The sequence below is a fragment of the Lethenteron reissneri genome, unplaced genomic scaffold (genome assembly GCF_015708825.2).
Source record: "Lethenteron reissneri isolate LAM-NWPU_2019-01 unplaced genomic scaffold, ASM1570882v1 scaffold_531, whole genome shotgun sequence".
In the NCBI taxonomy this organism is placed as follows: domain Eukaryota; kingdom Metazoa; phylum Chordata; class Hyperoartia; order Petromyzontiformes; family Petromyzontidae; genus Lethenteron; species Lethenteron reissneri.
This window is the reverse complement of record NW_026892053.1, coordinates 26,020-52,064: the sequence shown is the minus strand read 5'-3', so window position 1 is coordinate 52,064 and position 26,045 is coordinate 26,020. Positions and strand designations below refer to the sequence as shown.

General features: G+C 49.8%; 1 pseudogene; it reads left to right on the top strand.

The window, feature by feature from the left end:
• The first annotated feature begins 10,031 nt into the window (after positions 1-10,031).
• Positions 10,032-25,587, top strand: LOC133339897 (indian hedgehog protein-like; annotated as a pseudogene).
• The last annotated feature ends 458 nt before the right edge of the window (positions 25,588-26,045 follow it).

Genomic DNA, 26,045 nt, shown 5'->3' with positions numbered 1-26,045 from the left:
GTTGAGGCTCTGAAGGACCTACTGGGCAGTTGGAGGCAGTCGCCCTCCGACAACAACGGAGGGCGGAGGAGCGACGTCACAACAACGAGCGGAGCGCCGGGTGGCTAAAGCACAGCAAGTTGGTACAGTAGGGGGACAGGTGTGCATCAGCCAGTCATCTCGGTCATCTCGGTCAGTCGACCCGTGGCACCTGGGTCTGCCCCGTGACCTCCTGCCAGCGGCGTTCGACACTTCACGTGGCCTCAAGGTGCATGTGGGGGCCGTCGGCCCCCGGGGTCCCTCCCGCCTGCATCCCCTATTCCGTTTTCGTTACCCTACCTCCCTATTACCCGCTACGGTTTCGCCGGCATTCGACCGCGACACCCCTACTATTACAGCCTCGCGCCGCGCTCCCACGCTGCGAGCATACGTGCGCACATCATCATCAATCAAACGCCGTGCTCGCAGTATAGCCCTGTGCGGCACGTTACCAATGCGCATCGGTATCCGACACGTAACGAACGTATGCGCACTCCCACACACAGCTCTGCGCGGCACTCACTCAACACTGACCACTCACGTTAGGATCGCGCACCTGTATTACACACGTCGTGAACGTGTGCGCACACACATACAGCTCCACACGCAATACCCACTCTTGCGCCGCTCTGCGCCACGCTGGCCGCTCACGTTACGATCGCGCACCTGGGGTACGCCGATTACGCACGCCGAGAGCTTACGCAAGTAACGAGCACACGCAAGTGGGGCACACGCCGACACAACGACTCAAGTTGCCGCCGCCGTGCGCGCGAGACAAACCGTACAACAATGCGCAGCCGATTACGCGCTCGAGCACACGCAAGCTCGCACAAAGCTAACAGCTTCACTGCGCACCGCGGTTTCGCACACGCGAGCGGGGTGCACGCCGACACGACGACTCGTCCCCTCCCGCACTCGCGCGTGCACGTCAACACAAGTATCGTGCAAGGACGACTCTCCTCTCACACGGCTGCGTAGGCACGCCAACACACAAAAGTGCTCTCCCCGGGCGTTAACACACACACCTCCGTACCCGCACAATCGTACAGAGACCACGGCCTTTACGCATACAACGACCACACACCCGCGAATGTGCATGCTAATACCACGTTCAAAAACACCCAACAACACGGTTTTGTTACTACGCTCGAGATTTTATTAGCCCTTGTTAACCCACCGAGCCACCCGTGTGTGTGTACGGGCCAGCAAGGCGCTTCTAACCCACTCTCTAGTGGCGTGCAGCCCTATTCTATGCTGCGCTCTCTGTTAAACCGCTTTCCTACTCGTCCTTACCCCGAACTAACCCTCTCCTACGGATCCTACTCTCCGCTCTGAGGTGTTGTAAGGCGCGTAATACGATACCGTCTGTAGTCCTAGGTGACCTTGCGGCGCTCAGGTCGTCCTGCAGACGATCTCGCGGCTCGCCCGATGACTCCCTCGTCGTTGACCCCGTGTCACTACTCCAGAAGAAGAGAGTTCCCTACTGCCCCAGCGTTTTCTTTTAAACTATCCACATCAAAGGCTAGGCGCCCCCGTCCAGACCGCCTTGGTCTCTCGACCAATCCTGAGCCTAGGATTTCCCGCCCTTTTGCGATCCCGCCGGCCTTTGACCTTTTGACCAATCAGTAGCCCCGGGTCCTGATCCCAGCTATCCGCCTTGCTGGCTCATGTTTGTGTTTGTATGCGTTTCTAACTGCGGGGCTCTCTGAGCTCGCCGTGGTCGTGCGATCTCAAATCCGCCCACGGCGCCGCAGTGTTACTTGGCCTGGGAAGGGTCCTGTCCAATTCCCTGGCCCTGAGAAACCGTGGGGTAACCCCCCGAGGGGGCCCTCGGGTGAAAACTCAGGGTAGGTGACCCGACCACGAGGCCCTACGTGGGTGCGGGTGCGTGCTTATGTGGGGGGGGTGATGGGGGGAAGTGCGGTGGGGGAAGCCGGGCGGCTCCCTGGCTCGGCAGAGCGGCCCCGTCGTTGTGGCACCACAAGTAGCAGCGCCTATGGAGACTGACACGGCACACGAGGGGGTGGGTGTCCAGCACCATGCCCGGCCGCCTTTGTCTCCCCAGTGGCGATGTTTACACACCGCACCAGCTACTCATTTGAGGCCGAGTCTACCTAGGGGAGGCCCGTGACCGGTTCAGATGTTGGCCGCGAGCGGGAATCGAGTCTGTCTAATGGTTCCGTGACTCAGCTGTGACAATTGTCGGGATGATATTTTGTGTTTCTCCTGGAGGAAGCCGACGTGCTATAGCCCAGTGGGGGCGCTGGGGTCAGACTGCACCGCGGCAGAAAGTCGCAATAAAAACCACGACGCCCCGTCCAGTCTCACGCGACGCATTCCTCTTCGCCCTCGACTGCTCTCATTTTTATCTCGCGGATTCTTCAGTCGTGATTTGAAGCCTTCGTGACTGCAGGCATCGTTCCATACTCTTTGGTTCTTTAAGTCACGCGGGTGAAAAAAAACTCTATGGCATAGACTCAGCACTGCCCATAGACTCAGCACTGCACCATAGACTCAGCACTGCCCATAGACTCAGCACTGCACCATAGACTCAGCACTGCCCATAGACTCAGCACTGCACCATAGACTCAGCACTGCACCATAGACTCAGCACTGTCCATAGACTCAACACTACACCATAGACTCAACACTGCCCATAGACTCAACACTACACCATAGACTCAACACTACACCATAGACTCAACACTGCACCATAGACTCAACACTGCACCATAGACTCAGCACTGCCCATAGACTCAACACTGCCCATAGACTCAGCACTGCACCATAGACTCAACACTGCACCATAGACTCAACACTGCCCATAGACTCAGCACTGCACCATAGACTCAACACTGCACCATAGACTCAACACTGCACCATAGACTCAACACTGCCCATAGACTCAACACTGCCCATAGACTCAACACTGCACCATAGACTCAACACTGCACCATAGACTCAACACTGCCCATAGACTCAACACTGCCCATAGACTCAACACTGCACCATAGACTCAACACTGCACCATAGACTCAGCACTGCCCATAGACTCAGCACTGCACCATAGACTCAACACTGCACCATAGACTCAACACTGCACCATAGACTCAACACTGCACCATAGACTCAACACTGCCCATAGACTCAACACTGCACCATAGACTCAGCACTGCCCATAGACTCAACACTGCACCATAGACTCAACACTGCACCATAGACTCAGCACTGCACCATAGACTCAACACTGCACCATAGACTCAACACTGCACTATAGACTCAACACTGCACCATAGACTCAGCACTGCCCATAGACTCAACACTGCACCATAGACTCAACACTGCCCATAGACTCAGCACTGCCCATAGACTCAACACTACCCATAGACTCAACACTGCCCATAGACTCAGCACTCCCCATAGACTCAACACTCCCCATAGACTCAACACTGCACCATAGACTCAACACTGCCCATAGACTAGCACTGCCCATAGACTCAACACTGCCCATAGACTCACTGCCCAATAGACTCAACACTCCCCATAGACTCAACACTGCACCATAGACTCAACACTACACCATAGACTCAACACTGCACCATAGACTCAACACTGCCCATAGACTCAACACTCCCCATAGACTCAACACTGCCCATAGACTCAGCACTGCCCCATAGACTCAGCACTGCACCATAGACTCAACACTGCCCATAGACTCAACACTGCACCATAGACTCAGCACTGCCCCATAGACTCAGCACTGCACCATAGACTCAACACTACCCATAGACTCAACACTGCACCATAGACTCAACACTGCCCATAGACTCAACACTGCCCATAGACTCAACACTGCACCATAGACTCAACACTGCCCATAGACTCAGCACTGCCCATAGTCTCAACACTGCCCATAGACTCAACACTGCCCATAGACTCAGCACTGCCCCATAGACTCAACACTGCCCATAGACTCAGCACTGCCCCATAGACTCAACACTGCCCATAGACTCAACACTGCACCATATACTCAGCACTGCACCATAGACTCAGCACTGCCCATAGACTCAACACTGCCCATAGATTCAACACTGCCCCCCCTGCACCCCCCTGTACCCCTCCTCCTCATCCAGCAGTTGACAGAGTCTACCCTACACGATGTTGACTTTAGACGTGAGTATTGAGCAATACATTCCATGATTGTGAAGCTTAAATCCACACAGCTCAGTGGAAACCATCGACCATTCGCCAGAGCCGAAGGCAGCCCTTGGCAAGGGGCGTGTTGAGTCAACAGGGCTGAGTCTACACGGAGCCCTGGACACAGACGCTGCTGCAGTCAAGCTGCTGGGTGCTGGCTGGGTTCTTGCTGGGCAACTGCTGCTCCACCATTGCTGCGGCTGTGGTGCTGGGACTGACACCTCACCAGGCAAACCTCTCATCATCACCACCTCCTCCACCTCCTCCTGTGTGGGTGAGTGAGCGAGCGAGTGGGGGTGAGTGTGTGCGTGTAGGCCCCGGCAAGGTGAATGTTAAAGGGAAAAGCAGCGATTCTAGATTTGAAGTTTTCGTGACTGCAAGGATTCATACTCTTAGCGGGTTGTTTCGGTAAAGTCACGTCCTAAAAAAATAAAAACATTATAATAAAAAAATAAAAATACATCGACTTATTTTCACGTATTATTATTTATTTGCATTATTTAACCAACGTGCCTTTACCGAAAAAACTTAAGAGTAAGAAAAACAATGAGCCTACTTTTACCCTTACCCTATAAAAATATTCCGATTTTCATGGTAATTACTGCGGTACTACTACACATGCACAAGGTCTATAGCGGTACATGCTGTAGGTAGAGCGCCTTGTCCATATAGATACTCTCCATGATTCCAATTTTACACGTGTTGTTGTCGTTGTTGTATCCTCAAATCTTAGTCACTCAATTTTAACCCAACTTCCCATGTGGCATCGACTGCAAACTGGTATACTTCGTCATACTGATGACAACACGATATTTCTATCATTAAAATTTTTTTTTTAAAACATTTCTTTGGAATGTTATGTTTCGGCTTGGGTCTAATTGTCCACGCTCAACTAACGTTGGCTGTAATTGGCCACGGTGAATGCATTTATATCTACGTAGTTTGAGGCGATTTTATGTACTACTACACACTAATATAAACTACACTATACACTACACTATACACTACACTATACACTACACTATACACTACACTGTTACTATACACTATTACTATACACTACACTATTACTATACACTACTATACACTACACCAGCGGTCGGCAACCTATGGCTCGCAGCCATATATGGCTCTTCCGGTGACGGCAATGGCTCCCAGACAAATTTGAGTTGAAAAAAATAATTAAAGCTAAAATAAAAATAAAATGAGGTTGGGAACTGATTTTAAATACTTGTGATATTGCTTATAATAACTGTGTCATTTTAAAGTAAACAGAAATTAGTTTGAGAGATAAAAATTTCTCGGGTCACGGGTCCGTGACCAGAAGTCGCATTAAAAAGTAAGACATATTTAATTATGATACGTTTTAAAATACTATATGGCTCTCAATGAAATATATTAAGAAAAATTGGGCTTTTAGGGCTCTCCCAGTCACAAAAGGTTCCCGACCCCTGCCTACACTATACACTACACACTAAACTAACACTACACTATTACTATACACTACGCTATACACTACACTATACACTACACACTAAACTCTACACTACACTATACTATACCACTACGCTATACACTACATTATACACTACATTATGATACGTAGCTTTAGCGATTTCATTTCAATGTTACCACGATACGATACGTTCAATGCATGCTAAATAGTTATTTTTCTAGCAGATAGGATTGTTTCCTGACACAACTTCATATATAATTTGCAGTTCATATAGGTAGGTTAAGAATTTACCTTGGTTTTTTTTTACTTTAAATGTTACTGTGCAATACAGTCTTGTAATTAATAAACACACAGGATATAGTCTATACAGTACGCTACTGTAACTTGCTCTGTTTTGCTAGATTACCACCACCCTTGTAAGACTCCTGGCTAGGCTAGAGGCCATCTTCGACTTACGATATTTTCGACTTACGATGATAGGGTCGTTTGTAACACATCTCCATCGTAAGTAGAGGACTGCCGTATAGAAATAGAAGTGACAATTCAGATCGACCTCACATGCCACCCTCCATCTGCACTGCCTCCTTCTGCTGCTGCTGAGTTTCAAAACAACTCGGCAGAATCAGTGTCACCCGCCACGCAAAGTAGAGGAAAGGTAAAACCATAATTTACATGTATTTATAAATACTTATTCAACTTCACTAATTCGTCATCTATATACAGATAACATGGAAAACACGATCTTGTTTATCGATATCCAGATACAGCTAAACTACGTGTTATCCATATACAGAGAAAACTAAACTAGATTTAATCGGTATACAGATAATTGATATACTCTTAGGTTTTTTTGGTAAAATTACGTAGTAAGAAAAAGTTATAAAATTATAAATAAACGAAAAAATAACTCAATTGTTGATGAGTATTCAGTTATTTTTCATTATAATATTTTCTTATTTTTCCTACGTGACTTTACCGAAAAAACCTAAGAGTATGAATCCTTGCAGTTACGAAAGCTTCAAATCTCAAAGAAAAATTGACGTATTTTTAAATCCTTGTATATATAAGTTCACTTGCCTGCTTGCGCGCTTACGACCGTGCAAATCTTTCGGTCGTTTTTTAACCCACTTCCCGTGATCCAATCGAGCTGACATTTGCACACAGACTCGTTGTGCGTGACAATTAATGTTCGTTTTTACTTTGAGCGTATCGGGCTTTTGTATTGAATGTTCTCATGTCCTGACCCCGTGACCTTCCTCGGCGTTTGTGTAAAAGATCTTGATAGCTCACCGAATGAAGACCTTCATCTGTGTTTCTAAAACACCTCAATGCTTCTAGATTTGAAGCATTCGTGACTGCAACGATTCACACTCTTAGGTGTTTCGGTAAAGTCAAGTAGGGAAAAATAAATATTAAATAATAAAATGATGGAAATAATAAAATTAATTAAATTATATAAATTAGTCTAATAATTAGCATTTGATTAATATTATTTCTATCATTTTATAATTTATTAATTAGTATTTATTTTCCCTACGTGGACTGAAATTCGCTGCCTGGATGGCTTTTAGTAGACAAACAACACGTCACAGATGTTCATTGTAAGACCCCCAATCTCCCTCCCATCCTTCCCCCTCCTGCCGCCCCTCCCTCTCCTACTCCCCCCTCCCTCTTGCTCATCCCCCCTCCCTCCCACCCCTCCCCCCTCCCTCCCACCCCTCTCTCACCTCCCTCCCTCCTCCCCTCCCACCACTCCCTCCCTTCCACCCCTCCCACCCCCCTCCCTCCCTCCCACCCCTCTCTCCCTCTATCCCTCGTCCCCTCCCTCCCACCTCTCTCTCCCCTCCCTCCTTTTTTTTAAACGATCAGACGAGAAAGATGCTCAGTCTTTCGGCACTTTACTTCGTTCATCATGTCGTTTGTTTGTATTTTTCTTTTAATCAAAAATTTAAACGCGAGTTTCCCGTGTAACATTAGTCCCATTGTGTGTTACGGTGTTCATAGACACCAATAAGAAAACAATCATCCTCAAAATACCCATCACCAGATCCCCTCCCTCCCCTCCCTCCCTCCCCTCCCCTCCCTCCCCTTTTTTCCATTCTTTATTATGTTTCTTCTAAATCCGTAAGCAAGCTTGAACATTACAGTAAAAAAAACATCAGCTGCAGTACACAGTAACTACTTACTGCAGACCTTGGCATATCAGGTGACCAAACACAGCACTGAGTAAACAACCAGCACACGGGATGGTTGGTACCCAAAACATGTAGTACCTCGGTAAGCAATGGCAGTGAGCACACCCGCATGGGGAGCCAACCCAACGCCCAGTAAGATACACCAGACTGCTAAGGATGGCCAACAGGCAAACAAAAAAAACCTCTTACAAAAAAAACCTGCGGAAAGTACTGCTCTCTCCTTTCCACAAGCAGGTACGCAGCATAAAATTAAAATCAACAAACATTCTCAAAATTCGGCGCATATACACACAAATTACATAGGATCTGGTTGTTGTACATTAGGTCTACTCAGATTCTATTGGCCACTGTGATACAAAATATTCCACTATTAAGGCATTTATGGTTACAATGTTCGTCATTCTCATAGGCGCCGCAAATGTTGCAGCGCTTGCAATCAATGCACTGCCAACGGTAAGTCTTGATGGCGGTGCTCATGTTTGAAGTGTACTCCAAACAGGACGGGTGTGCAGAAACTCCACAATCGGAACAGGAAACCAATTCTTCCGGTTGTCCCGTCTCCTTGTTCTCCAAATCGCAGTAGTTGCTAGGGTTTGCCAGCCCATCAGGACCTTTTTTGGCTTTGAGGTCCTCCGAGCGGCGCGTGACAGGGTGTGGCGGGCCACGAGTCCTTGTCCTCGCCCTCCTCATCCACTAAGCGGCTGTGCGTGTAATGACAGCCCGGCCCAGGGCGGTTCTTGTACCGCTTCCCGCAAAGGTCGCAGATGTCGCCTGCAAACGGCTTGCCTTTATCCTCCTGTGCCGCTGCTTCATTCTTCTTCCTGGTCCCCGCTGCTTGCCTTGCCGGGGTCCTGTGTGGGGCTCCTCCGGCTCTTGGCTGCTCGCGTTTCCTGGGAGCCCTCGGCCCCCTCGCTGGGCGCGTCGTCGAGGTCTGAAGTGCGACCCTCTTCACTTGTTCTCGCCACTTCACAGATTGAGGTTTCCCTCGCCTTCCATCTCAGGCTCCAGATTTTCAGCCCCGCCCCTCACTCCCCCCTTCCCTCCCTCTCTACAACGTGCTCCAGGACGCGCTCGAGAGAGACAGAGAGAACGAGAGACGACGAGGAGGTGGTGGTGGTGGGAGGAGGTGGTGGAGGAGGAGGAGGTAGTGGTGGTGGAGGTGGTGGTGGAGGAGGTAGTGGTGGAGGTGGTGGAGGTCTCCCAGGGCGCGGCACTCTTGGCACCAGCGCGGGGCTCCAACTATTCATTTGCAACCACGAGGCCGCGGGACTGCGGTGAGAGCCCCAGCAGTAGCAGCAGCAGCGGCAGCAGCAGCAGCAGACAAGGCGGGCAGCAGCAGCAGCAGACAAGGCGGCTTGGCAGCTCGGTGCGAGTGGTGTGCGCCTCTGCAAGCGCGCTTCAACAATCGGCGTGCCCCGTTGCTTGGCCCCTGGGTTTGTGTGGTGAGGAGGGCTGCTGCTGCTTGCTTGTGTCTTGGTACTGGCCACACACACGCACACACACATACGGACAGAGACGGAGGGACACACGCGCACGTGCGCAGCCTGCAGCATTCGCCGACAACTCAGCCACCACCAACAGCGATATCATTATCAGCAGCGGCAGCACCACCACCATTAACAGCGACAGCGGTGGTAATAGCAGCAGCAGCAGCACCACTATCAGCAATACACAATCACCATCAGCATCAGCAATATACAATTACCATCATCACCATCAGCAATACACAATCACCATCATCACCATCAGCGATACACAATTACCATCATCACCATCAGCAATACACAATCACCATCAGTATCACCATGACCAACACAAAATTACCACAAACATCACCACAAGCATCATCATTAGCAGCAACACAATCGCCATTGTCACCACCACACCACCACCAGCACCATCCGCAACACGATCGCCATCTGTACCATCATCATCGGCTGTAGCAGCGCCATCGCCACCACCGCCACCACCAATCGTCAGCAGCTTTAGCGTCACCACCATCCAGCAGCAGCAGCAGCACACAGCCGGGCACCCAGCTGACATCTTGCGGCGGCAGCAGCATGGGGCGAGATTGTCGCCACCTGGACCATCTCCTCGCCCATCGGCGGAGCGCGCCGCTCTCCTCATCACCGCCGCCGCCGCCGCCGCTGTCCGTCAGCATCCTCCTGCTGCTGCTGCTGCTCCTGCTGCTGCTGCTGCCTCAGCCGGCAGAGTCCTGCGGACCTGGTAGCTTGAACGGGGGCCAGCGGCGCCCGGCGCGCAAGCTGACGCCGCTCGCCTTCAAGCAGTTCGTGCCCAACGTGGCCGAGAGGGCGCTGGGCGCGAGCGGGCCGCTACGAGGGGAAGATCGCACGCGGCTCCGAGAGGTTCCGGGAGCTTGACGCCCAACTACAACCCCGACGTCGTGTTCAAGGACGAGGAGGGCACCGGGGCCGACCGCCTCATGACGCAGGTGAGGAGGGTGCCTTGATTGGGGGCGGGGGGGGATTAGGTGAGGGTGAGGATGGATGATGGTTATGATGATGGGGATGAGGATGTGGAGGAGATGATGATGGCGAGGAAGATGATGGCGAGGATGATGATAGTACTGCTGATGGTGGCGCTGGTAATGATACTCCTAAATGAATATAACATGATCATTAGTGATGATACTATTAATAATGATATGATCAATCTAGATTTGAAGTTTTGTGACTGCAAGGATCCATACTCTTTGGTTCTTTCGGTAAAGTCACGTGGGTAGAAAATTCATAAAATCATTAATTTATTTTATACCTACGTGACTTTACCGAAAGAACCAAAAGTGATGAAATGATCATCAGTGATGATACTCCTAATGATGAAATGATCATCAGTGATGATACTTCTAATGATGAAATGATCATCAGTGATGATACTCCTAATGATGATATTATCATCATTTTTTATGATCAGTGGAAACAGAAGATGCTCGGTGTAGTCGGCACTTTGCTTTGTTCACCATTTCGTTTGTTTTTAATCTTTGCTTAATGTAACCCCCGCTCTCTCGCTCTCTCTCGTTCTACACGCAGCCCCGTGTCTCCCTCTCTTTCCGTCTCTCCGTGTTGGTCTCCATATTTCTCACTCTTCCCCCTCCTCCTCCTCCCTGTAGTTCCCCTCTCGCCGTCTCTCCGTGTATCGCTCCCCCCTCTCTCCCTATTCTCATTCTCTCTCCATTTCTCCCTCTCATCGTGTCTATCTCTGTCGATGTCTCCTTCTCTCTCCTTCTCTACCCTTGTTCTCCCCGTGCATACCCCCCTCCTCTTCCCTCGTCTCTCTCCATCTCCCGCCCGCTCCATCTCTGCCCCTTTGTCTCGTCATTTCACCCCCCTCCACACCCCATTGTTTACCCTACTGCCATCTCCCTTCTCTCTCGCAATTTACTGTCTCCCCGTGTCTCCCCGTGTCCTCTCCGTGTCTCTCCGTGTCTCTCCGTGTCTCCCCGTGTCTCCCCTCCACTGTACCCTTCTTTCCTTCCTTTCTCGCTCCATCTGTCTACCTCCCACCCCACCCCCCTTTGTATTTCTCTCCCCAACTCCTTGTTTCTCTCTCGCTCTGCCTCTCTCTCTCCCTCTACTCTCTCCACCTACGCCACCCACACACCCTCCTGTGTCCACCTCTCACTGAACTCCGGTCCCTACACTTGGGAGCCGGACAAGCCCCTCTCTGCACCAGCGTGGACAGCACCCTCGTGGTGTTCACCTTCTGAAGCGCTCGCTCGTCACCGTGGCGTGCGCGATGACCACCACCACCACCACCACGTGACTTTTCTTTCGTGTTGTGCGCGGCGCATTTAGCGCCACAGCACGTGGATTTGTAGCGTTTATTTTCATTCATTTGCTGGTGACTTTGTGCATTTCATATCGGAGTCGCCTCCAGCGCTGTTGCTGGCTGCTGGCGGCAATAAAAGTTGTTTAAAAAGTCAAAAGTCTGCCCCGTCTCTCCCCTCTCAACTCTCTCTTCCGTCTCTCTCCGCTCGCTCGCTCGTGCTCAGCGCTGCAAGGAGCGCCTCAACTCGCTCGCCATCTCCGTGATGAACACGTGGCCCGGCGTGAAGCTGCGCGTGACCGAGGGCTGGGACGAGGACGGCCACCACTCGGAGGAGTCGCTGCACTACGAGGGGCGCGCCGTGGACATCACCACGTCGGACCGCGACCGCGACAAGTACGGCACGCTGGCACGCCTCGCCGCCCAGGCGGGCTTCGACTGGGTCCACTACGAGTCCAAGTCGCACGTGCACTGCTCCGTCAAGGCCGGTGAGCGCGTTGCGAGCGACGAGTTATTCGTGGTGGGACCTCCTTTGCCAGCACCACAATATACTAATAGGGGTTTCCCCTTTTTTCTGGCAACAAAAAATGCCACCTTTTGCAAGGAATCGTGCTTACATTAGCCACAATACTCGCAGTCGAATGCCGCCTTTTGGCGTCATCTGGTCGAACACTGTATGAGACTAGGCTCTAAAGAAGGCTGTCTCTGGTGTGGACCAATCATTTTCAAAGACAATTCATACATTATCAGAGTATTGTTTTTTGTTTTGCATTTGACTGCAAGTATAGTGGTTAATGTAAGCATGATTCCTTGCAAAAGGTGTCAGTTTTTGTTGCCAGAAAAAAAGGGGAAAACCCTATTGGTAGAGTTATTCGTGGTTCGTGATGTCGAACCGGTTAATCGATTGATAATAAAAAAAAGTGTGTTTAGAAGAACAAGAAGAAAACAACTACATTTGGCGTTTTGTCAATGACAATATTTCTGTGGCGTATGTGGGCGTTGCAATTAAACGAGTGCGCGTGCGTGTGGCGAACTTCTTTCGCACCGTACGTAGCCAACCGCACTAATCGGAGGTGTGGGGGCAGGACAACAAACGTGGTGGCCCCACGGCCATCGCTCCACGGTAAGTGATGTGTGTGTGTGTACTGTATGTCGTAGGCGACGTTTCGGGCAATGGTCCTACTTCACGTGCTGCGGTAGACTATTCAGTAGTAAACAAGTAAGCCGTGTCTCCTTCACATATCCGACTCGCTTAAAAAAACATCACAGCCATAAAACAAATACCTTGATGTTTCATGCGTAGAGACGGATATGCGATGAAGGCGACTGTGTGTGCTCATCTCATTTAATAAAAACAATTTAATTCGTGTTCTCCCACAAGCAGCTCACGATCGAGCCGCAGGGATATAGCTCCGTGGCCTTCAGAGGCAAAAAGGTCCTCAGGCGCCGTGGCTACACACGAGGGGGGGGGGGGGGGGTGGGTGGCCATCACCACGCCCGACAGGCGATGTTTACACACTCTGTACCATGTACTCATTTGAGGCTGAGTCGACCTAGGGGGAGGCTCAGAACCGGTTCCGTTAATCGCCAACTGGTGTTGGCCGTGAGCGGGAATCGAACTCGGCTCGCTGGGTTCGTAGCGCAGCGCAGCGCCAAACACAAAAGAAACAGATCCCCGTATAGTCTTCACAGGCTGTAGGGGCAAGTGCTGTTAGCGAGCACCTATGAAGGCCGGCGTGTCACACGAGGGGGTGGGTGGCCAGCACAACGCCCCGCCGCCTCTGTCTCCCGAGTGGCGATGTTTACACACCACATCAGACATACTCATTTGAGGCTGAGTCGACCTAGAGGAGGAGGACTTGGACCGGTTCAGATAATTGTCACCGGTGTTGGCCGTGAGCTGGAATCGACTAGTCTAACCGGGCTACACGAACACGGCGGCGCTAACCACACACATACACACATACACACACACGTGTGTGTGTATGTATGTGTACATGTACACACATACACACATACACACACGTGTGTGTGTGTGTGTACATGTACACACACACACACACACGTGTGTATGTGTGTGTGTACATGTACACACATACACACACACACACGTGTATGTGTGTGTGTGTACATGTACACACACACACACACACGGTATGTGTGTACATGTACACACACATACACGCGCCCTTCATGTGACCCACGCTGTATTTGTCCACTCGTGTAAAAGTGACGCTTCTCTTGTTTCCTGTTGAGTGTTTAACCTTCGGCAGCGACTTTCCGCACCGCGTGGGGAGTCACACTCCGTGCGACTGACGATGTTGCTCCGCTGGCCGTAGCCGCTGTCGTCACCGTTGTCACTTTGGAGCGCTGTCGCGACGGCTCTCGACACTGCACGGCTCTCGCGCCTGGCCACCTGAGTTCGAGCCCCGGTCTCGGGCTCGAACATTGCTGGCGAGTGACGTCGGGACCGCACAATCCCCCAACTTCTTCCCCAACCGCGCTGTCCAGAGTGCTGAAGTTGCGAGGCTTGGGGGCTGACTGTGTGCTCCATGCTACGGCCATTTACCTGTGTTGAGAGCCCCCCTTTTTGTCGTCGTTGTTGTTGTTGTTGTTTTCGTAACGCATCTGCAAACACAAAAGCATAATGTCGAGCAAGACCAGAGTGGTTATTGACGCATGTGTTGAGTTGTCGTCGTTGTCGTTGTTGGTGTGTGTTGTTGTATATGTTGGGTATGAAAATTTGTTATGTTGTATGCGTGCGTGGGTGAAATTATTATGTTGTATATGTGGGTTATGAATATTCAGTGGAAATAATAATAATTAAATGAAATTTGGCCAAATGTGTAATTATCCGGAAATATGTTAATTTATGTAATTACGCACATTTTAATTATGCCAATTCGAGAGGTAATCGTATTAATTATGCGAGTGGGTGTAATTATGATAACGCAAGTCGTTATTGATAACCAGACCCCGGTTCACCCCGTTATCGCTTTAACATTTACTGAGTATGTATTAGTGTGTTTATTAAGGTCACCAAGTTCAAATCTCACGCAGAAGCAGATCTTATGCATAGATTTCAGGAAAGAATCACACAACCACTTCTGTATTGATCAATTTATTACTAATTCAACCTTAACTATGATATAATATGCGAACTCTCAATCCCGGAACGTCAACACGGCATCAATACAGTATCATCAACGATTGTCTGATTTCACTTTGACAACTGCACATGGATCACGCATAACGCGATGGTTGTTAGTGAGAGAGAGAGTCGTTAAAACACGCAAATACTATGCTTAAGAAAACCTTAATGTTAATGAATGATTATACTCAATATTGTTCACGCAGTACCACACTCCTTATTGACCATACGCAACCCTTATCACGTTGTTAACACCTTGGGTCACGGGACAGTTGAATATTCTGTAGAGGATGCGAGTACGTGCGGCGATTATGACTGAAAGATACTTGAAAGATTATACGGCGATAAAAAAAAAACACAATCAAAAACAGTTATTATTCTTAAAGGCACCAATCTCAACAGATACTCGGCAGGTTATCTGACAACAGAACGGCTCGAGTAAGGGCCTGCGACGGTGCTCCTTTTCCGAAGCTCGTTATCTTATACCAAGTTTACTAATTGGGGACCAGATCACCTGATAAGGATCCGGTGGGCCACCACTCCCCACGTGAGCGTGGCTCGGCGGAAGGAGGTGCCAAGAATCAGTTCGTATTGATGGATCTGTTGGGAATTTATGCGATTAAGAGTACAGCCCACTAAATATTAAAGATAAAAATTAAGAATACTCTTATAAACGACGGAGGGCCATCACTCGGTCTCGTTGTGATGCTTTCCAGCCACGGATGGCTTATGGGTTCGAGTGTTTTTGAGTGGTAAGAGTTGTCTTGAATAGTCAGTGTTCGGAGTCGATTCTTTAGGTCAAACAGACGCCTGGTGGTCGTGTGGTGAGGGGGCGGTGCGCGTCATACGTATCAGTTGATCCCCTGTCACCGTGGCGAACTGGTTCGGATGCCCGTTGATTACGCTGTCGCAGTTCGGAACCCGGTCGGTAGGTGGCGCCCACAACTCGCTCGTAGCGTGCAGCTCTGGGTTGTCGCCGATCCGCGATGCTCACCACTCCGGTGGCAGCAGAGACCCCCGATTCGGCAGAGGTTGACGAGCTGAAGATGAGTCGAGCCGACCCGCTGGTCGCAGCTCGCTCCTGAGTCGACCCTCCCGGTCGAGCTCGCTCCTGGGTCGACCCGCTGGTCGCCCTCGCTCCTGAGTCGACCCTCTGGTCGCACTCCTGAGTGGACCCGCTGGTCGCACTCCTGAGTGGGACCCACTCTGGTCGCACTCGTTTCCTGAGTCGACCCTCCCGTCGCACTCCTGAGTGGACCCTCTCGTCGCACTGACTTCCAATGCTCAGGATCCTTTACTTTATGCCGAAAAAATCCCCCTGGATCCCGCCCACAAGGCGGGGCTTCTTCCGATTTTTGCTGTGGCAGGATCTGTCCGTAGGCAGGTGTGTCCATGTTCTGTCCGTATGTCCGTGTGTCCTTGTGTGCATCACTGACGGTATATTCGTTGTCACACTCCCTCCATAAACCCACGAGCAAACAATCAGATGTTACAAATTGCCTCGAGGGTCGTCTCTCTGTCTGGGTGCAATATTATCTCTTGTCTGGCCTTCTTCATGAACCCAAAACACAGACGTTACAAATGTCTCATAGGCGTCTTTGTTCGTGTTGCACAACCTGGAGGGAGGGGCAACACTCTCTCCGACCCGGCGCACAAAGAAATGGTTAAAAAGTTTTAAGTTAACATTTGTCCCTTACTATTTCACAGTTATGATTCTGTATGTAACCTAAGGTCTGTCGTTTCCCATCGTGGTGCTTGACTCAAGTGTAGGTGTTTCCCCGAGCGTATACACACTCCTATCCCGCGCTGCGGGGATACAAAGACGGCCGGGATCTCCCTTTCTCTCCGACCCTGGGTTTCACATCGTTTTTTTTATTATGTATTTATATTCGACCTGGTGGTGATTCATCCCGTTATCCTGGCTTTTCATAAGTTTTACTTTTGTCTTTTCATGCATATGCTTCGGGTCGAGTTGTATAGAAAGCATTAAAGTATGGAAATAACATTTCATATTGACTTAATGATGGTGATGGTTCAGTAGGCGTACTTGTGACCTGGTTTAATTGGAGTGGGTGTGAATATCAAACTTTAGCCTACCCTGTTGTTAAATTCCGACTTTAACGTTACTTTAATAGCAATACAGAATAATTGAGCTTTTTGTCTTAACTAGGGCGAACGCGAACTTCTGGTGACCCCCGCAGCCGTGTTATTTAGCTGGGTCCTGCCCGCCTTGAGAGATATACAACACTTTTTTAAATCAGCTCTCCCCTGTCCCTCCAACCTTCTGCTCTGGGAATGTTTATTCTTAATTTCAGGTCCAAGGCCTCTTTGGGTTTATCTTGTTTCCTCAGCTGCAGGAGAACAAGGCGTGCTTCTACCTCCCTTTCTGTGTGCACGGGTTCTAATTAGCTCGGAATCCCTAACACACAATCAGTGATGATTCCTGGCTTTCTGTGGTTGTGATTTAGACAAAGGCGCCTCTGTTTCTTCCATTGCCTTTGAGTCGACACTGCCCTATTATTGCCCATGGTGCTGAGGTCATAGAATTCGTTTTGACTTCAGTAATATTAACATTCAGTATTGGATTAGCAAATGGGCAATGGTTCATTTATGTAGCTCGCAGCCTGGTCTCCAATTTGAGCGAGCGCGAGAATCGATAATTTAGCCTACTCTGTTGTTGAATTTCGAATTTGACGTTACTTTAAACCATAGCAGGATGGTTGGGCTTTTTGCCTTAACTATGTCTGGCTGACACTCCCACTGTCTCTGCCGCCTGCACGGGTGACATGTGCCCGTTCATCAGGCCTTATCTTTCCTTGAAGCAAGGTTGCAAATTCTGCCATCCTAGCCCTCCTCCAGTTCATTACTTAACAACACCTGGTGTTTTGCAGTTTGCTGCGCTTGGTGTGTTTCACTCATTAAAAAAAACAAGTAAAAAGATAATATATAAAAATCATCAAATATTATTAATCTCAATTATGGAAGAAGGGTTAGGATACAACATACCGCCCTTTTAAAAATGACCATGGTCAAATGGCCACGGGTTATTTTAAAAAAATGTATACCCTTCTTCCATCATGAACCATCGATTGTCCTCAAGTTTTGCTGCTATTCCTTACAACGCGCGCGTACGTGTCACAACTTAACATGGTTATTTGAATTGAGCAAAGAAAATTAAACAAGCGTTAAACATCGATATTGCGTTACATCGGTTCTGATACATCATGACTCCGACGAATATTCATTTTTGTTTTTGTTAAATCCTGGGAAACGCTAGGTAGCGGTTTCGAACGCATTTATGCGTTACCTTCCTCATGTTGCCTCGTTCACCACTTCGATAATTCGATCACGGTTTCGGGTTCGTTTTGTAGTTTCCCTCTCTCACTCTCTGTGTCGTGGGAGTGTGTGGTGAAAAATTGTGCTGCACATAACCAGAATTCGCGCACACGACCCACTTTGACATTTGGTTCGAGGCATTCGCTCTCTCTGCGATTACATGCACATTTGCCGAGTCAGTGTGTCGATTTAATTCTGTCCCTCGTAATGTTGCCCTCTTTGTTTTACTAGTGTGTTGGATTTCAACACCATTCCCGATACGTCATGGACATTCGTCTCCATTTTAGCACTCCGATCCACATGATTTTTGGTTTCCCTTGGATATTTTCCATTCAAAGGCTCATGCCTGCGCTCCTCAGGGCGTGTCCCTGCTGTCTGTTTTTGTACTGTCCGATCACGCTTCAATGCAACCCTGTCCTTGTATTCGATCCGCGCGTCATTTACGGGAGCACTGTCCACGTTTTTGCCCGCCCTGTCACTTGCAGCCTGCCTGTATTTCACATTGAGCGCCGGGTTTAACACCTCGGCGGGTGTGGCGCGTATGGGCTGCCCGCTCTCAATCACTGTGGATGGTTCATCACGTATTTGGACCGTATTCTGTGTTATTCCTCTATTCCCTCCTGGTATAGCCGGTGGAGGAATTGGTCGGAATTGTATCGATTGTGTTTGACCTCCCATCCTGCGATTCTCGTGAATGTTCGCATCCATACCTCCGCGGTATGTGTAACACCTTCCCGCTAGGTGGTTATCTTCCCATCTCTGTGCGTAATTTGAACCTTGCGTGTGTCGTGGGATGGGGTGTTGATATGGTTCTGCTCTGAACCTCTCCCTCCTACGATTCTCCTGCACCCTTGGCCCAGTGTTTTTCCCATTTGGGTGCCAAATTTTCCTGGATTGTTACTTCGCCATCCCTGTGGGTAATCTTGACCTTGCGCATGTCGGGGCATGGGGTGTTGGTATGGTTCTATTCTGAACCTCCCCCTCCTGCGATTCTCCTGAATGTTCGGCTTTGTGCCGCTCTCATTCTCGTGCCAACCTCTCTCTGGGTTATTTTGCCATGTGTGCGTGCGTTTCTGCTGCTCTCTGCATGGTGGGACTGCTCGGTGATTTTTATTCCTCTCTGAGAGGCTGGGTTCCTCATCCCTCTCCCTGTGTTCTGGATCCGAATTATGATTCTTAGCTCTGTATAACCATGCCATGTACGCCTTGCTCTCTATGCGGCGTAAGGATGCGGTTTCTGGATTCAAAACTATTCTCACCCTTTCTGTAATCTCTGGGCTTAAGGATTCAAAAAACATTATTTTGAACATTTTATCCCCTTCGTGGTATTGATTCACATCGCCTGCGTAATACGCTCTTTAAATTGGACGAGGTAGTCACGTGGATCTTGGTCCATGCCCTGGGTCATCGATTTTACAGCATAAAACCCCTCAGTGAGTGTCGAATATTCTCCAAACTTCCGAATCACTGCCAGGCTCAATTGTTTAAAATCATTTCTAACCTTGTGTGGTAGTGACTTTACCCATGGAATAGATTCTTTATGTAAGGTCCGTTTCAACAAACTCGCTTTTTCATCCCGTCTCCTCAGCCCTCTAATCATTGCCTCCTCTTCCACTGTCGCGATATGTGTGTGGATATCCATAGTCTTATTGTGGGGGTCAAAATCGGGAATTCTGACTAGAGCCTTGTCCATCAACTTAAGGGTTTTACTGGTGAACAGGTATTCCGAAAGTTGATTGCTGACAGCGTCATCATCAACAAGTTATCATCAGGCAATCTGTCACTTTGGTCTGTGCTGTGTCCCCTGTGTTTAAGTGGTGTGCATTTTCTGTGTGCGCGCCCAGGGCCGTGTCGCTCGTGTTGCCATTTCCCTTCAGTTTTTGCCTCTGCCCTTAGTGTACCATGTCCTGGCGATTTTACTTTAACTTTTGTGCAATCAATCCCTGGACTCTGTCCACGTACCCAAGAGAGTGATTTGATGTTACTTCCATATTTATTCTGTGGCTCAACGTCTGTGAGTTTCGCTGGTGTCGCGAGCTTTGATTTCTCCTCCCTCTCGAGGGTGTGAGGACATTTCTCGTCGTTTATTAGAGACGATTTCTCTCCCGTTTCCTTTCCAAAATTTCCCTCATTCCACAATCCCTGTCTGTATGCCTGTGTGAGAAGGTATGAGTCCTGTCCTGCCTTCTCTGCAGTTTTTGCATCGTGTTTGCCTTCGTTACTTTTTATCCAGTCAATTAGTTTCCCCCGAGGTGTGTTCGTGTTATCGATACAGCTCCCTTCCCATATGTCTCTCTGACTGTACTGCTTTGTAACAGATTGGTCGGTACGTTTAAATACGACCTCCCCGTATCCCGTAACCCATTCAAATATTATTCTTAATCCTAGCATCTTAAGTATGGCAAGAGTTACCTTAATATTTCTTTTCAGAGTGCATATAAACAATTGTATCACAGGATGCGTCAGTTCAACTCGAGCAAATAATCTCAGCCCAGCTGTCTTTGTTATACTCTGCTACTCTGGTATTTCCTTTCAGAGCGCGTTTTGTTTGTATACCCCCGTTTACAATCACAAGGCAACGTTAGTTCACAACACTTTGATTAACACATCAGTGATTCGTTCCTGAATTCATGCATAACTGTCTGCGAGAGATCCCGGAAGACGAGCCCCCATTATGTTGTATATGTTGGGTATGAAAATTTGTTATGTTGTATGCGTGCGTGGGTGAAATTATTATGTTGTATATGTGGGTTATGAATATTCAGTGGAAATAATAATAATTAAATGAAATTTGGCCAAATGTGTAATTATCCGGAAATGTTAATTTATGTAATTACGCACATTTTAATTATGCCAATTCGAGAGGTAATCGTATTAATTATGCGAGTGGGTGTAATTATGATAACGCAAGTCGTTATGATAACCAGACCCCGGTTCACCCCGTTATCGCTTTAACATTTACTGAGTATGTATTAGTGTGTTTATTAAGGTCACCAAGTTCAAATCTCAACGCAGAAGCAGATCTTATGCATAGATTTCAGGAAAGAATCACACAACCACTTCTGTATTGATCAATTTATTACTAATTCAACCTTAACTATGATATAATATGCGAACTCTCAATCCCGGAACGTCAACACGGCATCAATACAGTATCATCAACGATTGTCTGATTTCACTTTGACAACTGCACATGGATCCCGCATAACGCGATGGTTGTTAGTGAGAGAGAGAGTCGTTAAAACACGCAAATACTATGCTTAAGAAAACCTTAATGTTAATGAATGATTATACTCAATATTGTTCACGCAGTACCACACTCCTTATTGACCATACGCAACCCTTATCACGTTGTTAACACCTTGGGTCACGGGACAGTTGAATATTCTGTAGAGGATGCGAGTACGTGCGGCGATTATGACTGAAAGATACTTGAAAGATTATACGGCGATAAAAAAAAACACAATCAAAAACAGTTATTATTCTTAAAGGCACCAATCTCAACAGATACATCGGCAGGTCATCTGACAACAGAACGGCTCGGAGTAAGGGCCTGCGACGGTGCTCCTTTTCCGAAGCTCGTTATCTTATACCAAGTTTACTAATTGGGGACCAGATCACCTGATAAGGATCCGGTGGGCCACCACTCCCCACGTGAGCGTGGCTCGGCGGAAGGAGGTGCCAAGAATCAGTTCGTATTGATGGATCTGTTGGGAATTTATGCGATTAAGAGTACAGCCCACTAAATATTAAAGATAAAAATTAAGAATACTCTTATAAACGACGGAGGGCCATCACTCGGTCCTCGTTGTGATGCTTTCCAGCCACGGATGGCTTATGGGTTCGAGTGTTTTTGAGTGGTAAGAGTTGTCTTGAATAGTCAGTGTTCGGAGTCGATTCTTTAGGTCAAACAGACGCCTGGTGGTCGTGTGGTGAGGGGGCGGTGCGCGTCATACGTATCAGTTGATCCCCTGTCACCGTGGCGAACTGGTTCGGATGCCCGTTGATACGCTGTCGCAGTTCGGAACCCGGTCGGTAGGTGGCGCCCACAACTCGCTCGTAGCGTGCAGCTCTGGGTTGTCGCCGATCCGCGATGCTCACCACTCCGGTGGCAGCAGAGACCCCCGATTCGGCAGAGGTTGACGAGCTGAAGATGAGTCGAGCCGACCCGCTGGTCGCAGCTCGCTCCTGAGTCGACCCTCCCGGTCGAGCTCGCTCCTGGGTCGACCCGCTGGTCGCCCTCGCTCCTGAGTCGACCCTCTGGTCGCACTCCTGAGTGGACCCGCTGGTCGCACTCCTGAGTGGACCCACTCTGGTCGCACTCGTTCCTGAGTCGACCCTCCCGTCGCACTCCTGAGTGGACCCTCTCGTCGCACTGACTTCCAATGCTCAGGATCCTTTACTTTATGCCGAAAAATCCCCCTGGATCCCGCCCACAAGGCGGGGCTTCTTCCGATTTTGCTGTGTCAGGATCTGTCCGTAGGCAGGTGTGTCCATGTGTCTGTCCGTATGTCCGTGTGTCCTTGTGTGCATCACTGACGGTATATTCGTTGTCACACTCCCTCCATAAACCCACGAGCAAACAATCAGATGTTACAAATTGCCTCGAGGTCGTCTCTCTGTCTGGGTGCAATATTATCTCTTGTCTGGCCTTCTTCATGAACCCAAAACACAGACGTTACAAATGTCTCATAGGCGTCTTTGTTCGTGTTGCACAACCTGGAGGGAGGGGCAACACTCTCTCCGACCCGGCGCACAAAGAAATGGTTAAAAAGTTTTAAGTTAACATTTGTCCCTTACTATTTCACAGTTATGATTCTGTATGTAACCTAAGGTCTGTCGTTTCCCATCGTGGTGCTTGACTCAAGTGTAGGTGTTTCCCCGAGCGTATACACACTCCTATCCCGCGTTGCGGGGATACAAAGACGGCCGGGATCTCCCTTTCTCTCCGACCCTGGGTTTAACATCGTTTTTTTTATTATGTATTTATATTCGACCTGGTGGTGATTCATCCCGTTATCCTGGCTTTTCATAAGTTTTACTTTGTCTTTTCATGCATATGCTTCGGGTCGAGTTGTATAGAAAGCATTAAAGTATGGAAATAACATTTCATATTGACTTAATGATGGTGATGGTTCAGTAGGCGTACTTGTGACCTGGTTTAATTGGAGTGGGTGTGAATATCAAACTTTAGCCTACCCTGTTGTTAAATTCCGACTTTAACGTTACTTTAATAGCAATACAGAATAATTGAGCTTTTTGTCTTAACTAGGCGAACGCGAACTTTTGGTGACCCCCGCAGCCGTGTTATTTAGCTGGGTCTGCCCGCCTTGAGAGATATACAACACTTTTTTTAAATCAGCTCTCCCCTGTCCCTCCAACCTTCTGCTCTGGGAATGTTATTCTTAATTTCAGGTCCAAGGCCTCTTTGGGTTTATCTTTGTTTCCTCAGCTGCAGGAGAACAAGGCGTGCTTCTACCTCCCTTTCTGTGTGCACGTGTTCTAATTAGCTCGGAATCCCTAACACACAATCAGTGATGATTCCTGGCTTTCTGTGGTTGTGATTTAGACAAAGGCGCCTCTGTTTCTTCCATTGCCTTTGAGTCGACACTGCCCTATTATTTGCCCATGTGCTGAGGTCATAGAATTCGTTTTGACTTCAGTAATATTAACATTCAGTATTGGATTAGCAAATGGGCAATGGTTCATTTATGTAGCTCGCAGCCTGGTCTCCAATTTGAGCGAGCGCGAGAATCGATAATTTAGCCTACTCTGTTGTTGAATTTCGAATTTTGACGTTACTTTAAAACCATGCAGGATGGTTGGGCTTTTTGCCTTAACTATGTCTGGCTGACACTCCCACTGTCTCTGCCGCCTGCACGGGTGACATGTGCCCGTTCATCAGGCCTTATCTTTCCTTGAAGCAAGGTTGCAAATTCTGCCATCCTAGCCCTCCTCCAGTTCATTACTTAACAACACCTGGTGTTTTGCAGTTTGCTGCGCTTGGTGTGTTTCACTCATTAAAAAAAACAAGTAAAAAGATAATATATAAAAATCATCAAATATTATTAATCTCAATTATGGAAGAAGGGTTAGGATACAACAGTGTGCCTGCGGACCGCTGCCAATGCAGTAGCAGCAGCATCACCAGATTCCCTCTCTCTCCATCTCATTCTCTCTCCATCTCATTCTCTCTCCATCTCCGTCTCTGCCGGTCTCTCTCCATCCCTCTATCTCTCCATCTCTATGTCTCAATCTATATTTCTCTCTCTCCATCTGTCCATATCCCCTCTCTTCATCTCGATGTCTCATTCTCTAACCGGTCTCTCTCCATCCCCCCCACCCTCCACACCCCCCGCATCTCTACCTCCATCCCACCCGTGCAGAGAACTCCAACATCGCGGCGGCCAAGGGCAGCGAGGGCTGCTTCCACGGCGACGCGCGCCTCTTGGTGGAGGGCGGCGGCTCCAAGAGGCTGCGCGACCTGCGGGCCGGCGAGCGCGTCCTGGCGGCGAGCGGGCCCACCTCGCCGCCCGCCTACAGCGACCTCCTCCTCTTCCTCGACCGCGAGCCCCGCCAGCGGCGCCGCTTCATCACCCTGGAGACGGAAGGCGGCGGCCGCCTCCTCGTCACCCCCCTCGCACCTCGTGTTCGCCGCGCCCGGAGACTCCGACGATGACGGCGGCGGCGATAGTGGCAGCGGTGTTCCCCCGGAGGAGCGCGCCGTGGCCCTCTTTGCCAGCCGCGTGCGGCCCGGCATGTTCGTCTTTGAGCTGGCGGGTGCTCTTGCTGATCCTGCTGCTACTGGTCGTGTTGGTGGTGGCGGTGGTGTTGATCTTCCTGGTGGTGCTGGTGGTAGCGTTAGTGGTGGTGCTGGCGGTAGCGTTAGTGGTGGTGCTGGTGGCGTTAGTGGTGGTGTTGGCGGTAGCGTTAGTGGTGGTGCTGGTGGCGTTAGTGGTGGTGCTGGTGGTAGCGTTAGTGGTGGTGCTGGTGGTAGCGTTAGTGGTGGTGCTGGTGGCGTTAGTGGTGGTGGTAGTGGTGTTGTTGTTGGCGATGACGGAGCACCGCGGCTGCGTGCGGTGCGCGTGGTGCGCGTGAGCTGGGTGGAGGCGCTGGGGTCGTACGCGCCGCTCACGCACCACGGCACGGCGATCGTCGACGGGCTGCTGGTGTCGTGCTACGCGGCCGTCGAGACGCACGGCCTGGCTCACGTCGCCTTCGCGCCGCTCCGCACGGCCCACGAGCTCATGCGGGGCCTCGGGATACATTCGCGCAGCAGCAGCAGCGGCGGCGACGGCAATAGCAGCGGCAGCGGCAGCAGCAGTAGCAAGAACGCACCGGGAGCGGAGGGAGAAGGAATTCACTGGTACCCGCGACTCCTCCACACGCTCGCCCGTCTGCTGCTCGGCGAAGACGTGTTCCACATCCTCTCGCCTGGCCGCGCGTGAGCAGCTGGGGAGCCAGGAGGAGCCAGCAGCAGCAGCAGCGGCAGGAGGAGGATGAGGATCCATTGCTCCCGGGGAGGCAAACGTTGCCAGATCCGTGGCTCGGTGGACCAGATCGGTCGACGCGGGTGGCGGGCAAGTGGGAAGGTTCGCGATGATGGGCACCGTGCCAGGGGCAGCCACGGGGGCAGTCGTCGGCCGACCTGGCGGTGCAGCCCGAAGGATGATTTGGGTTTCCCCCAATTCGCTCGTCGTGTTCGAACACGTGACGGACGCGTCTCGCGGCAGGAGAGGCTCCCTAGGGGGGGGGGGGGGGGGGGGGTCTTCGTCCAAGCTAGAAAATTGGCCAAGGGTCCTGTACGCTATAGGTGAGCTTGCCTATAATGTTAACAGTGATTGTACATCACTTGCAAAGCAAGTGTCGCCAAATATGTTGTTTGTTGTTGTTGCTGTTGTTGTTG